General features: G+C 30.9%; 1 protein-coding gene across 1 annotated transcript in view; it reads right to left on the reverse strand.

The window, feature by feature from the left end:
- Positions 1 to 12,414: 12,414 nt before the first annotated feature.
- The window catches only part of LOC149267661 (uncharacterized), a 402,441-nt gene continuing 399,557 nt past the window's right edge, over positions 12,415 to 15,298 (reverse strand). Inside the window, exon 4 of the mRNA XM_089399459.1 lies at positions 12,415 to 12,763. The gene's annotated coding sequence lies outside the window, so the exon portion shown is untranslated. The remainder of the gene's footprint in view (positions 12,764 to 15,298) is intronic.

Consider the following 15,298-nt stretch of genomic DNA (forward strand, 5'->3'; position numbering starts at 1 on the left):
TGTAAACTCTTAGAAAATAAAAATATATTTACAAAATGAGTAATAATCTATTTTAATCCTTTTACGTTGTTTTCTTGGCTTTCCAACACGCCAAAATCCTGGTTTTTTGGCTTTCCAATCTTCCATTTTCACAATTGTTTCTATTTTCCTAATTTTCATTTTTAAATACACTTGGGAAACAAATATTAAGGCCAACACAGTAAAATTTTAAAAGAAATAAGAAAATTATATTTCCACCTAAGCCAAAATAAACAACAAAGAGACCTGTTCTATCATTATAGGTTAAACGATCAAATTGACCTACTCTATGTAAGAAAAAATCCTTCCAATCAGCAAGGCAACCAAAATTATTTAAGTGATTTACAAGTTCCATATTGGGTATATGAGGTTGATTCAGGATGCATTCAGTGGTTTAGTGGGATTCTTGGGTACTGTGTTTTATGAATTTTTGTATTACTTGCACATTTCCCTCCAGGCATGTGTAGACCTTGTTTGGGTATTCCTGTGGAATTCCATAGATATGTTGGGTCGGTCACTGTTGACCAGATGAGACAATTTTATGGATGCAGTAGCCTCTGTCACACTAATGCATGCTGACATACGGCATTGTCTACATTCAAGCAATTTCTATAATAAAGTTGAAAGAATGAGATTGAAGAGAGACCTTGCATTCAAACAGAGGTTTGTACATGTGAATTTGGCAATTAGAAAAGGGCATATTTCTTGTTTTTGTTGAGAAAATGGATTGGTTAATTCCTTTTAATAATACATAATTTCTTGGTTAAAATCCTGATGGAATGCATAGACTAAAAGTAATGGAACATGGTTGTCTGTTTCTTGCTTACCACAAGGACTGTTATACCCTGTCAGATTACTGTCATGACCTAATAGCTTTTATTTATGTAAACTCTTAGAAAATAAAAATATATTTACAAAATGAGTAATAATCTATTTTAATCCTTTTACACTGTTTTCTTGGCTTTCCAACTCTCCAAAATCTTGGTTTTTTGGCTTTCCAATCTTCCATTTTCACAATTGTTTCTATTTTCCTGATTTTCATTTCTAAATACACTTGGGAAACACATATTAAGACCAACACAGTAAAATTTTAAAATAAATAAGAAAATTATATTTCCACCTGAGCCAAAATAAACAACAAAGAGACCTGTTCTATCATTATAGGTTAAATGATCCACCTGAGCCAAAATAAACAACAAAGAGACCTGTTCTATCATTATAGGTTAAATGATCAAATTGACCTACTCTATGTAAGCAAAAATCCTTCTGATCAGCAAGGCAGCCAAAATTATTTAAGTGATTTACGAGTTCCATATTGGGTATATGAGGTTGATTCAGGATGCATTCAGTGGTTTAGTGGGCTTCTTGGGTACTGTGTTTTATGAATTTTTGTATTACTTGCACATTTCCCTCCAGGCATGTGTAGACCTTGTTTGGGTATTCCTGTGGAATTCCATAGATATGTTGGGTCGGTCACTGTTGACCAGATGAGACAATTTTATGGATGCAGCAGCCTCTTTTATAAGTAATTTATAAGGCTATGAAAAGATAAAAGCTCAAAGATAACTCCATGAATTGGAAGGTCTGTCTGGATCAATAACTTATGAAATTTGACCTTGTTTGGGTATTCCTGTGGAATTCCATAGATATGTTGGGTCGGTCACTGTTGACCAGATGAGACAATTTTATGGATGCAGCAGCCTCTTTTATAAGTAATTTATAAGGCTATGAAAAGATAAAAGCTCAAAGATAACTCCATGAATTGGAAGGTCTGTCTGGATCAATAACTTATGAAATTTCTATAATACAGTTGAAATAATGAGATTGAAGAGAGGCCTTGCATTCAAACAAAGGTTTGCACATGTGAATTGCAGTTTTTCATAGATTGGTTATGGAAACTCTAACCTTCTAAGATAATTTCATGTGCCAGCTTCATTTTATCATGAAAATCTTTACTCGGTATTTCAAAATGGGCACTTTCTTACAATACTACATGCAGCATAACCACCTTATTCCAACAAAGACAAGGTTTTGGAACATTCAGATGGGTCACAATATGGTTTTGAAAGTCCTGAGCAAATTCAATGAGTATTGTCGTCATGAACATATGGATCATTTGATCCTTTGTTTCATCGCTCATCTTGTTAACCTCAATGTATAAAGTAACTAATATGGGTTAGTGATCCAATTCAGGATAAGGCATTTGAACTTTAGATTTTTGAAATTTTATGATTCGGGATTGGAAGGATATAATGCAGTAACTTTGACCTGGTTAGACTTGGGACTTAAATGTAACTCCCGTACTTATTACTGCCTCTCTACAGCTTGAAAGGTCCACACTCCAAACTGGCCCCACTGTCTACAACACAACTTTGTGAACACAGACTATTTGTTAAAAGCTACTCCAGTATTAGTATATTGCAGATAGTGATTCTGATCAGTTTGCACTTTGCACAGATGAGAAGCTGTGCGGGCATACCAAGAGCTCAGTGCATTTATATTAGTTGGCTATTTCACCCTTCTTGCACGCATTTCGTTTACTGCCACTTGCTGCAATCTATTTCATTCATAGAAGGCCAAAATTGAAAAGTTGTAATGTCTCGTTACTGAATTATTTATAAATTTGTTCAGCCCTACAAAAGAGACTGAACCGCAGCGAAATCTGCCACAGAGCCCACACAGATGGGCCCCGAACCACCATAATGACAAAATAGAGCTTGCTCTTGGTGCCATAATGGCAAACCAAGAGTGCTCGTGATATGCATGTGGGCGAGGCATGAGATCAGATTCTCTGCTCTGATACCGAAAAATGGATATGAACCACAAAAGTCATAAATGTATACAGGTGTGTAGCAAAACAGAGTTAAAAAATGAAGCATATATCAACTAGAAAGCCGAACAAGGATCCCTCGTGTAAGCTGGAAAACATAGAGAAATGTGTATATACGCCGCTGGGACAAAACTAATGAATGGACAATATTCAGCATAAAGTTGTGTTCCTGGCAATAAACTATTTCTTATTACCTGGATTTTGCAAATACTGTTAATACATCAATCTAAAAATGTAATCAAAAGGCCCTAATTTATCGACCATCTCTACAAAGAACAGGAAAAGAAAACAAATATGTAAATACCTTGAGTAGATCAAGTGTATCGGTGGCCATTCGACCCTTGCTTGGCAACCCCAGACGAACCACATTGCGCTCAACAACATTCGGCTCTACGAATCCATTCCCCGCTTGCATCGAGAGGTCCTTCGAAACAACCGTGGATTGCAAGGATTGACATCGCAGAGAATTGAACTTGAAACCTCTGCATTTGCTGTGAAACACAGACGAGGACTTGAGCAAGATTGGGACCGATACATTCGAGCAAGTGCTCGGAGAAGGAAGCAGTTGATGTTGTGGTGAAGCCGTCGCTTTGATCGACATTAGAGAGACTCGATAGTTGAACCGTCTTCTATGAATTGTTACCAAACTCTCAACTCAACAATGGAGATCTGCCAGTTGCGATTCTTATAACGTTTCGTGGAATCAATCCGATGGCTCAAACAATTTTAATCGTCTAACAACTAAATCAAGCACTCACAAATGGACACGTAACCTCAAAGGAGAGTTGGTTTCAGAGGGGAACGCCTTACGGCGTAATAAATATTTAAATAATATTAAATAATATAAATAGAAATTAAAAAATAATGTAAATTAATAATAATAATTATTTAAAAAATAATAAAAAAATAATTATTTTTAATGTCGTTGTTAAATTTCATTTAATTTTATTTGTAATTTTTAATTTTAAAATTAGTTTCATTTAATTTTATTGTTCAATTTAATTTTAATTTTATTGTTAAATTTAATTTTAACAATGTTTTTAATTTTAATTTTAACTATTTTAATTTTAATTTCAATTTTAATTTTTAATTTCATTTTAATTTTTAATAAAATTATTTTATTTAAAAGAACAAATTCTATATTTTATTTTAACAATACTTTTACTTTAAAATATATTTTGTTTGGAGTTTTTAAAAGATTTTATTTAACATTTTTTATAAATTTGTTTTATTTTACTTATTCTTACTAAAATAGAATAATAATAAAATTTTAAATAGTAATGTTTTTTATGTATAGGATGACAATATGCGATGGATCTTTTTCTTAAACTTTGTTTTGCATGGGATTAGGAAGTTCTTAATAGTTGATGATTTTTATGGTTATCCCATCATTTTTCTTGTTTATGCATATGACATATGATATGTGGAATGTTTTATATAGACATGGTTGTAACATTGTTGCCACCTAGTTTGTATTCACATGGTTGTTGACATGGTTATGACATGGTTTTAGCATAGTTTATATTATATGGATGTAAATAAAATTTTCATTTTTCATTTTTAAATAAAATTAAATACATTTATAATATGATTTTAAAAAATAAATATATTTCTAATATAATTTTAAATATAGTTTTAAATATAAATGCATATACAATTTTGAATATGCATTTAGCGATGTGTGTGTTGATGATGATAATGATTAACATCCACTAAGACCAATGTGGTCTATCAGACCTCAAGAAAAGAAAAAAAAAGAGTTCAATTGTCATTCTTCAAAAACTTGTTTTTGTGATCAAGGAAAAGGGAAATAAGTGCTCCAAGATTGCTATAGTTGGGTTGGCTTAATAAGTCAAGAAGATTTGAGGTGTGGTTGATGATAGGGAATTGAGAGCAGATGTGGGCAAGAGTCGAGTAGTCTAAAAGGAAGTGTTTTTCATCTTCCACCTTCTTAGTATCACAAATTTGACAGCTTCTATCTTCCCAGGGAGCCTTGGGAGTAGACCACCACCCAGTATCACTTCAAAACTCATGAGAATTAGTTCTTATTCTAGTGATCTTCATTTTCTTCTTAGTGTTGGTCAACATAGAGAGATAATTTTGGTTATCAAGGGTGGGGTTGATCACCTCCTTATAGTATCTTAGCTTCCTTTTACCCTCCAGCTCCTTACCATCCCACATCTTGTCCTTAAAATTGGAGGTAATAGTATCTTTGATACTATCCTTGCTTCCCATGATGATCTCCTCCTTAATCCCCCAAAGGTTGAGCCAAGACTAGGCATCCTTATGCCACCCGTGCTTGAGGCGCAGGTGGGGGTTTTGACTAAAGTTAGAAGCAATTTTTGGGAGCCTCTTAGATTCCATGTTGTAAAGCTTCTTCTTATACATCAGATATCTAAACATAGTCATACCTTCAATGGGGGACAAACCCGCTTCGATCAAGAGGATAGGATAGGGAGTATTTTCGTTGATCTTGAGGTTATAGGTCATGAATTGCTTTTGGATCATCTCAATATTCCTCCTTGACTCTCTAGATATACTACAACCCCAAACTTCACATTCATATAAGACAACATGGGTGACGAATCTCAAATAGGAACCTTTTTTTACTCCAAATGTAAAGATCGACCGACTTACAATTGTTTTCAAGCTCGTAATAATCTTTCCAACCTCCAATAATTCCTTTATTGATGCTAAAATTCCAGTTGAGCTGATGAGAAAGTCAATACCCAAATATTTATAAGAAGAAACCTGCTCTAGATAATGGTTGTCATAGAAGAAACTACCATGGGTGATCTTTTTGGATTTAATGATCATGACTTTAGTCTTGTCAGTATTAACTATCATACCCATCTTAGAGCAGTAAAAATGAAGAGCCTTAAGCTACTTGTCTAGGTCATCATGACTTTGGGCAAGAAGAATGATATCATCAGCATAAAGGAGAATATTAATGATTATGCCAGCGAGATTGGTGCCCCTGCAACCAGTAGTTTCCAGACACTCCTCTAGCTTATCAATGTAAATACCAAAAAGGGTAGGGGAGAGGGGACACCCTTGCTTAACCCCAATATTGCATTTAATATATTTAGACCATCCTTCATTGGTCTTAAGCTTGGAAATAACAGTCTCGTAGAGGTGAATCACATCAATCCTCAGTTTAGGAGGAACCATGATCTCTTCAAGCCTATTTTAGAGATTATCTCGAGGGACAATGTCGAAAGCTTTTCTAAAGTCCACAAAACAGCAGAAGATATCAATTTTACTATTGCAACATTCCTCTGCAATGATCCTAAGAGTGACAAGGTGGTTGATAGTTGAGTGTTGTCTCCTAAAACCAACTTGCCCTTTAGCCCTTTTACTCTGGTTCTCAAGCCAAAGGCTAAGCTTCTTTTCTAAAATGAGCCCATAAATCTTGGCTAGGATGTGGCTAATCATAATGAAACTGTAGTTAGAGGGAACACTTTTGTCCCCATTTTTAAAGATAGGCACAATAAGGCTTTGTGTCCAAATCTTAGGGAATCCGTGTTGTATAGCCAAATTGAGAAGCTTGTGAAGATGAGGAATGAGGATAGATCTTCCCATTTTAAATATCTCAACTTGGTATCCTTCAATATCTTTATCTTTCCCATTAGCGAACTTATTAATCTCAGACTCAATGTCTTCCAAAGAAAATATGTCTTCCTTAATAGTAGTGTTTAAGATGGTGCCCATTGTGTCTGAAGATTCATACAACTTCTTAAGATAGTTATCCCAATTTTCTAAGGGCATAGAATGATTATCTTTACTTTTATGAACAAGCGCATTCTGCCAAAACTTTCTGGGCACAACTTTAGAAAGGTAGAGAAGATGATCTTACCTCTTATTAATATATGACCTCTTATTCCTCTTGATGAGAGCTTTGTATATACTTATATTATGGAGCTTAATGATTTCATTAGGAACACCTCTGATTGCTTTCCTAGCAATTTTACAGTCTTTGTCATACCAAGGATTAGAAATTCTATTATTCTGCTTATATGATGTCTCATTAGAGAACTTGCCAATGGTAGTGGAAAGGGTAGTAGTAAAATTGTAATAGATTTGATAAATGTTGTTATTATAAGTCAGGGAGCCTAAGTCCCTTTCTAAATACCTTCAGAAAAGGTCAACATTACTTTTATCAAAGTGAATGTGTCTTTTTCTTTCACTGGTCTCCTGCATGTGGGTGGTATGCATAACAAGATTAAGGGATAAAGACAAAGGTATGTGGTCAGAGTCATCCTCGTACCTATTAAGTAGCTCAAATTTTGTAATACAGTTAAGGACATGGGTGTCAGAAATTGCATAATCCATGATGTTACTACCCAACCCATGGAAACAAGTGATCTGACAGGAGAGAGGCCACTTGTTAATACCATTACAAATGATTATGTCTTGGGAACTACAAAGTTTGAGGAGCTCGATGCTGAATAAGTTATTGATTATGTCTTCAGAGTTTCTCTTGAATATATTAGTTAAATTACCATGCTCATCAAGCCACAAGGGGTCAGGGTTAGAATTCTTACTTAACATAATAGCTTGGTTAGTAGCAATTTGAGCATTAAAGTCCCTAAGCAAAAAGATATTACCTTCATTCCTTAGGTTGTAGATCTCATTTTCTAAGGTATTGAAAGGAAAATGCTTATCCAGGTTGTTTTTCTTATAGGATTTAGAGTTTATAGAGGAGAAATAGCAGATTGCAAGAAATATCCTATTAGTTGTAGAATGAGAGATCTTGATCCAAATGTACTAATTTAAGGGGTCAATTTTATGAAGTCGAATGTGAGAGGAAACAACATTCCTAATATAATAGGCTATGCCACCGAAACCTGTCCTGGAGGATTTCTTATTCCAAGCTAACCAAAGAGTGAATCTGTCAAGGTGAGGGACCTTAGATTCGTCATACGCCCAAGTTTCAACTAAAAGAATAAGATCAATATTACTCGAAATCCAACTTATTACAGGACCTTTACACCGTGGAAAACCACGATAATTTTAGAAGAGGGTCCAGAGTGATGATATTCCCTATTTTATTTTCTATTCCTAATGATTGCCCATTTCCCTTCTTTTCCTGCCTCCTTGACCTTTTGGACTTCTTTCCTAAGTTCAACTTGGTCTTCTGGAATGAGATCTTCATTTATAAATATTCTCATTCCTTTTAGGCTTGGGGATTTCCTAAGTATATCTATTTTTTGTTCATTACAACTCGTCTTGACACGGATTAGTCTGTGTTTATGTTCAAGTATCTTTCCTACCCTTATTGCTTCAATGAGATAAGTTGTTTGAATTTGAGATTTTGTCTTCAATTTTTCTTTAACTATTTCTAATGGGTCTTCATTTTTTGGTTCTTCTATGCCAACAATTATAAGGTGTAAGGCTCTTTTGTGGCGCTCATGGTCGAGTACAATTAGTTTATTAATTTATTCTTTTATGGGTTTAATAACTAATTTATTCTCTGTGTTATTTAGGGCCAAGTTATTATGTAGTTTCTCTTTTATATTTTTAATCTCGCTTTTCAAAGTGTCATTTTCTTTAACCATAGCTTGTTTACTGTGTTCGGTTTCTTGAATTCTACATTTCATTCCTTGGAGTTCAGTCTCAAGTGAGATTATTTTATTTTCTAATGATTTATGGTTGTTGTCAAACATTGTAGTTAATTATAATTTAAAATGGTTGTCTCTTTCTTCTCTTCACCTTTCTAAAGATTCAATATACTCATAAAGACTCTCTAGGGTAATTTTACTGGGTCTCCCTTTGCTAGAGGGGGGTTTAGAAATATGAGGGGAAATACCGATAGTGTAAATAAGCTAAACTTAAAGGAGAGTAAGTGGGAACATATGCACCTATCAAAGTTGTTTGTAGCGGTGTTTGTAATGCAATTTTTTTTATTGAAATTCCAAATATACATTTTAAATAGAAGTATGAATATAGTTAGAAATGTTTTTTTTAATATAATACATTTTCGAAGTAGGATAAGAATTAAATTGGCATGGTTGTAACATCGCCGCATAATTTGTATTCACATACTTGTTGACATGGTTATGACATTGTTTTGGTATACTTTATATTTATATACATGTAAATAGAATTTTCAATTTTCAATTTTAAATCAAATGAAATGCATTTCTAATATGATGTTAAATTTAGTTTTTAATATAGATGAATATCTTTCTATATATATAGATGAATATCTTTCTATATATATATATATATAGATATATATATATATATATATATATATATATATATATATATAGATATATATATATATATATAATTTACATTAATAATTAATAATTAATAATGTTTCTTTTATTATTATTAATATAATGATCGTTTTTTAATAATATTAAAATAATAATTATTTAATTATTATTTTATATTATTATTATTAATATTAATTTATATTGTATCATTAATTTACTTTATCATTAATTTATGTTAATTTATTATTATATAATAATAATATTATTATTACTATTATTATTACGAATTTGTATATATTATTATTCTTTAAATATTTCTATTATCTATTTTTATAATTATTTTTAATATATACATATCGGTATATATCAATCACATTTATATTAATGTGGATGTGCTAGTATTAATACAAATTAGTTTCATAATTAATCATGTAGCTTATGTCATTTGACTCTTTGTCTTATTGTTACCTTAAATTTTGCCTTGCATGAAATCTCATTTGACATCTATAACAATATTAATCATCATATATGTCCATGGAGCATTGAATAATCGGTGAATGAGTGGATTGTTTAGACACACCTTGCTTAATAGTCACTAATTGGGAACCTCACAGGAGTCATTGGATGCCAAATTTGGGATATTTCCAAAACCTGTCTAAGATCTTCTTACATGTCGTTTTCCCATTTTCACCTCATCCAAACAACATTTTTGTCTATTTTAATGCATCTTTGGTCAACATAGATTAATTCTCTTAATATGCCTCTCTAATGATTACTTTTATGTGTTTTAGAAAATAATTACCTTTTTACATTAACCATTGGCATTCAAGAGGCAAAATTGCAGATAGGAGTAGGATATAGGTGCCACAACTCCAAAGTGTTATGATTATGTGATGCTACAACTCTGAGCTAAAGACACTTGTGTTGCAATTTCAATGTTGACATTTTCATTGTGATTCCTCCTTCTTCCAACTCTCCTTCATATCATTACTACAACTCACTCTAGTGCATTGCTACAACTCTTAGTCAGTGATTTTTCTTGCAACTCACTCTAGCATAGTGCCACAACTCTCAGTCAAGCAGTTGTTGATAAAACTTTAGATAGTCGTTATAATGGGTCACCTTAGTGGCATAGTTGTGACCAATGAAGCACATGGATCGATCAACTAACCAATCTCCTAATACAACAAAGTAAGAAGGGTAATTGGTCACTCCACAGGGAAAGCACCACCCAATTGCCACTTGTCACACAACTGATCGAGCCAACATGTGCTCAAAGTTTACTTTTTGAAGGAAATTTGTTGTAACTAAATGGAATAGTATGACTTTCATGATTGTTCATTGAACTCTTAAATTAGTTCAAATATTTGTATAAGTAGGACAACTACATATAATCAATTAGTGAATCAATTGCTTTAAATATGAAATCTAGTTTGTACCTGCAATTTCATTTCTACAATATGATATCTTATTATTTCCATTGATGATGTGTTGGTCATCTAGCATGGTATGTTGTTTCTCTATATGGTGCCTCATCTATGGAGGTAGGGTGCCCTCTTTAACCAGGTACTATCTGTACATCGTAGTGTATCTGTAGATTTACTTATATTTGTTTATTTCTAGCAATTCATTTGCTTTTTTTATTTCAAAAACTCTAATTATGTTAATTACACATTATTGCAACTCTAATTATGTTATTCACGTAGCATTATAACTCTAATGTGTAGGTTGGTTATTTACACGTTATTGCAAGTTTTAAAGTATACATAGTTGTAACTCTTACATGTCTAACGTTCGATTTGGTTATTGGTACGACTCTTGTATAATTATAGATGTAGATTAAGATTAAGTTATTGTTGTAACCTTGCAATTAACATCATAATACTTTGTTTTGTAGGTTTAACATATTATTATATTTTTAGATTTATTATTTTCTTTACCTTATTTTCTAGAATTAAATTGCATGTTTAGCATGATTCTTTATAGCATGGCTTGGTTTGAGTTTCTTACAGCTTTTGGATTGTTACAAATTTGTCAAATACTCCATTTTGTTGCATTTTTTCTAGAGAATTTAAGATCATCTAAAATACTTAAATAAGTCACCCTTTACTACCAATGTGTTTGTTTTTCTACAAATGTGTTTACTTTCCTACAAGTGTGTTTAATTTCTTGCAAGAGTGGTTTTGGTATGCAAGTGTGGTGTGGACTTCTTTTGGTGACTTGTGAAATCATCTCAATATCTTTCCTTGTGGCATGCATTTAGAATTCTACAACTACATATTGTGCTTGCATAGGCAATGCACGACAGTTCACAAATTCCATACAAACATTGGTTGATAATTAAATGCACAAATATTTGGTTGTTTTTCTAAAAAATTAGAAAGGTAATTAAAAGGCCCGCCAGGTATCCCACCTGACTAACTCTAAACCAGAGGTTACAGTGGTAGTGGTTGGAATCTCTTCTGTGTCATGTGAGTACAAGACTCGCCTGGTTGCCAATTCCTCTAGCCACACGCACACATATTATCATACATATTATTTTTCATCAATGATAATATGTTCAACATAAATCAAAATAAATTGATATTTATAAATAGGAGTGCACTTCAGAAGTGGATAATTAACTATACCAATACTTAAGAAAGTGGAAGAATATGCTAGATAATTTTAGTCTTAGATACAAAAAGAAAAAACAAGAATATTTGCAAGGGGAAGTATGTTATGGGGATGCCAACTTTTAGTTTAAATGCCAACAATGTTTAATTAAAAGGTAAATTAATGTATAAACATCTAGGATGAGTCTAAGTATGAGAACATGGTAGGAAAAATTTGTGGAATAGGATAGAATGACATAAATAAAAGTGTAAAAAAGTAAGGAAATGATAAAATGAAGCACCATTGAATAATAGTGAGCACAATATAAAGTTGTAGTGTGGAGGAATGAAGGACAAAACACTTGGAAAAAAAGAATATAAGGATGACAACATCAATAAGTAAATGATAGAGACTAAGAATGAGAACATAAAAAGTAGAGTAAGAAGATGAAGAAAAAGATAAATAACAATATTCAAACATCATCATTATCAATTTCAATATTTTTTATATGAATTTGAATTAAAATATAAATAATTTAAAATATGAAGTAAAAAAAACACGCTTTACTCAAATTATCAAATGCACCTTCATATCTCATATAACATTATAAAATTTATAAAATTCAAAACAATTTTAGATAATGTGTTATTATAGTACTTCTATAAAAATCTATTTTATCATGAACCTAACTTACTTCATACATTCAATTTGTATACACAAAAATATTTGTATAGAATATAATACTAATTAAAAACAAAGTTCCTTATTTAATCCATATTATTAAAATGGGTCTAATATATCACATAGAAAGAAAAATTTTACAATATACAAATCAAAGTGGATAATAACTTTGAGAAGATGAATTCTCTTTTATAATAGTTGTATCGACTATACTATTTTGTATAAAAGATATGAAGAATACATCTTCATAATTACAAATCATTTGAAATAATCATGTTCGTCCGACTCTGTATCATCGCATGGCAAATGTGTATGTCTACCTTCATATGTTGTGATCACCATACGACAGTCTTCCGATAAACGTTCAACACGTTTCTTCACACGACAATTGTTATGGGTACACCGATAATAACTCCTAAATAATTTTCAAAATACATAATAATTAAAACATGGAATTAAACGAAAAAAACAATTTTATACCATATTTGAAAACAGTCCCCCACTTACAAAATTAAACTATAACTATTCATAAAATTAAATTATAACTATAAAAATATTATAGGTTATTTATTACACTATTTTCAAATTATAAAATTATTATTATTATTATTAAAATTTAGGTTAGAAGTTTGTTTGGTAATTTAATTAGTAATAGTTATAAAAATAAAATTTCCCATGAGTTTAGATTCAAATCTTATGCTACTCACTCATTAAAATAAAAAATAAAATAAAAATTTAAGCCTACCAAATTTTTAAAATCCATCTTAACATTATACCAACATTATATAAAACTGACATAAAAATTACACACTTTTATTCTTTAGGTGTTTCATGTCTTACTCACGTAATAATAAACACGGTCCATTAAAATTATAAAACGTGCGTTTTAGGTTTAGACTAAACATTATATCATTTAATACATGTCACTTTAAAAGACGTACTAATTGATTTATAAAATTTAATTTATTTATATTTCAATAATGCAAGGAATAATAATTATTATATTAAAAGTAATTTTATATAAAAAATATATTTAATGAGTGATAATGGAGTTTCTTTTTATATATTTATTAAATTCCATAATCACTCATTAAATATATTTTTTATATATAAATTTTTAATGTGAAAATTATATGAGAGAGATTTTAAGGATGTTTTTCAAATCATCCAATATAGTTCATCATTGTAGAGATTTCAAATAATATAAATATTTACTATTTTTTTCTTATTCTTATTATTTTGATTATTATGAAATTAAAATTAAAATAAAATAAAATTGATTTAGAATTTCTTTAAACATTTTAGAATAATAAAAATATAATTAAGAAAGTTTGAAAAGCATAAAAATAAATATCAAAATAAAATGAATTACTATACAATTTATTAGGAGTAAGAAATTAGGGAAAACACATCAACTTTGAGAATATAGAAGAAAGATTATTATTATTATTTTTTTATATAAAAAGTAAAGTATGTAGTGTTATAATAAAAGAGATGGTGAAACTTTAAGAAATGGAGCATAGAGTTTTGAGGATCACAATTTTGAAAATAATTATGAAACAATAAAATCAAAGAAAGGTGATAGTAGATTAAAAGTTTTAGAAGCTAAAGAGATAAAATAACAATTTTTTTTAGCTCTAGGGTTAGAATAATTGATAGATACTCTTATGCCAAGTCCATGGTGGTCATGGGATCTCATTAGGGCCTCTAAGGTTATTGGTTTCTTATGCAATTGACATTTTGTTCCATTTTCATATAAAAAAATTAGGAAAGAAACGGGAGAGCTTTGCAAGTGATGGATTGGTAAAAATATGCCCATTCTTCATTTAAGTGTGTGATTGTGAGGCCAACAACAACAATTGGGCATCCACCAAAATGTTTAACATGAACAAGATAAATAATTTTTAGTAGATAGAGAGAGATTCTTGTAATCTAAATAGATGTTAAATTGAGATCAAAGGGTTTGGTGCACTTGCACACCGTAGGTTGGAATGCATTTAAAAGATGGATGAAAGCGTCTCCATGGGATTCTCTATGGATATATATTAATACTTACATAAGTAAAAAGAAGCATCCACCAAAATGTTTAAGATGAACAAGATAAATAATTTTTAGTAGAGAGAGAAAGAGATTCTCGTAATCTAAAAATAGATGTTAGATTGAGATCAAAGGGTTTGGTGCACTTGGACACCCAAGGTTGGAATGCATTTAAAAAATGGATAAAAGCATTTCCATGCGATTCTCTATGGAAATATATTAATACTTGAATAAGTAAAAAGAATGGATGGATAATAGGTTGAATTATTATTAAATATGGCTAAAATCCCTATTTCTATACAAGATATATAGGAGTTGGACTAAAACCCTATCTTCTCACTAGGTTACGTTTATGAGTCAATTAAAATCATGTGATACTAATGAATCTTAAACATATTGATTATCTTTATAATGTCTTATTTAAGGTAATTTGACTTATATAAAATATGAAATTACTAAAGTTTAAAACATTATTACAAAATTTTGATCTTACATGCAAAATAGCTCAAAAACTTGAACTTCTTAACATATATTAACAAATTAATATGTTTAAATACACCACATGCCCCAATCCCAGGTGGAGAAAATTTGTCTCCCAAGTTTGAAGTGTAAAGAGTAGCTTAATCATATCCCTTATTATTCAATGCTTCTTAAGTTAACACTCAAATATTATCATATATATATGCATATGCACTTAAATAAATAGAAGCTCTCATATATATGTAAAAAAGGATTCTAGGGATGGGGAGAGCAATACCAGCCGAGAGGACTGAAGTGGAAAACTCGTGTTCATCCTCTACTTATGATTCAATTCAATGGTTTTATTCTTGGTCAACCAATACATATACACACTAAAAATTCATCTAAGTCGAAAGAGTTTCCAAGGAAGAGAAGTTGGGATCATGTTTTTCTC

This window comes from Pinus tabuliformis, chromosome 6, assembly GCF_031772625.1.
Source record: "Pinus tabuliformis cultivar Carrire ecotype Pingquan chromosome 6, CPIR1, whole genome shotgun sequence".
Classification (NCBI taxonomy): domain Eukaryota; kingdom Viridiplantae; phylum Streptophyta; class Pinopsida; order Pinales; family Pinaceae; genus Pinus; species Pinus tabuliformis.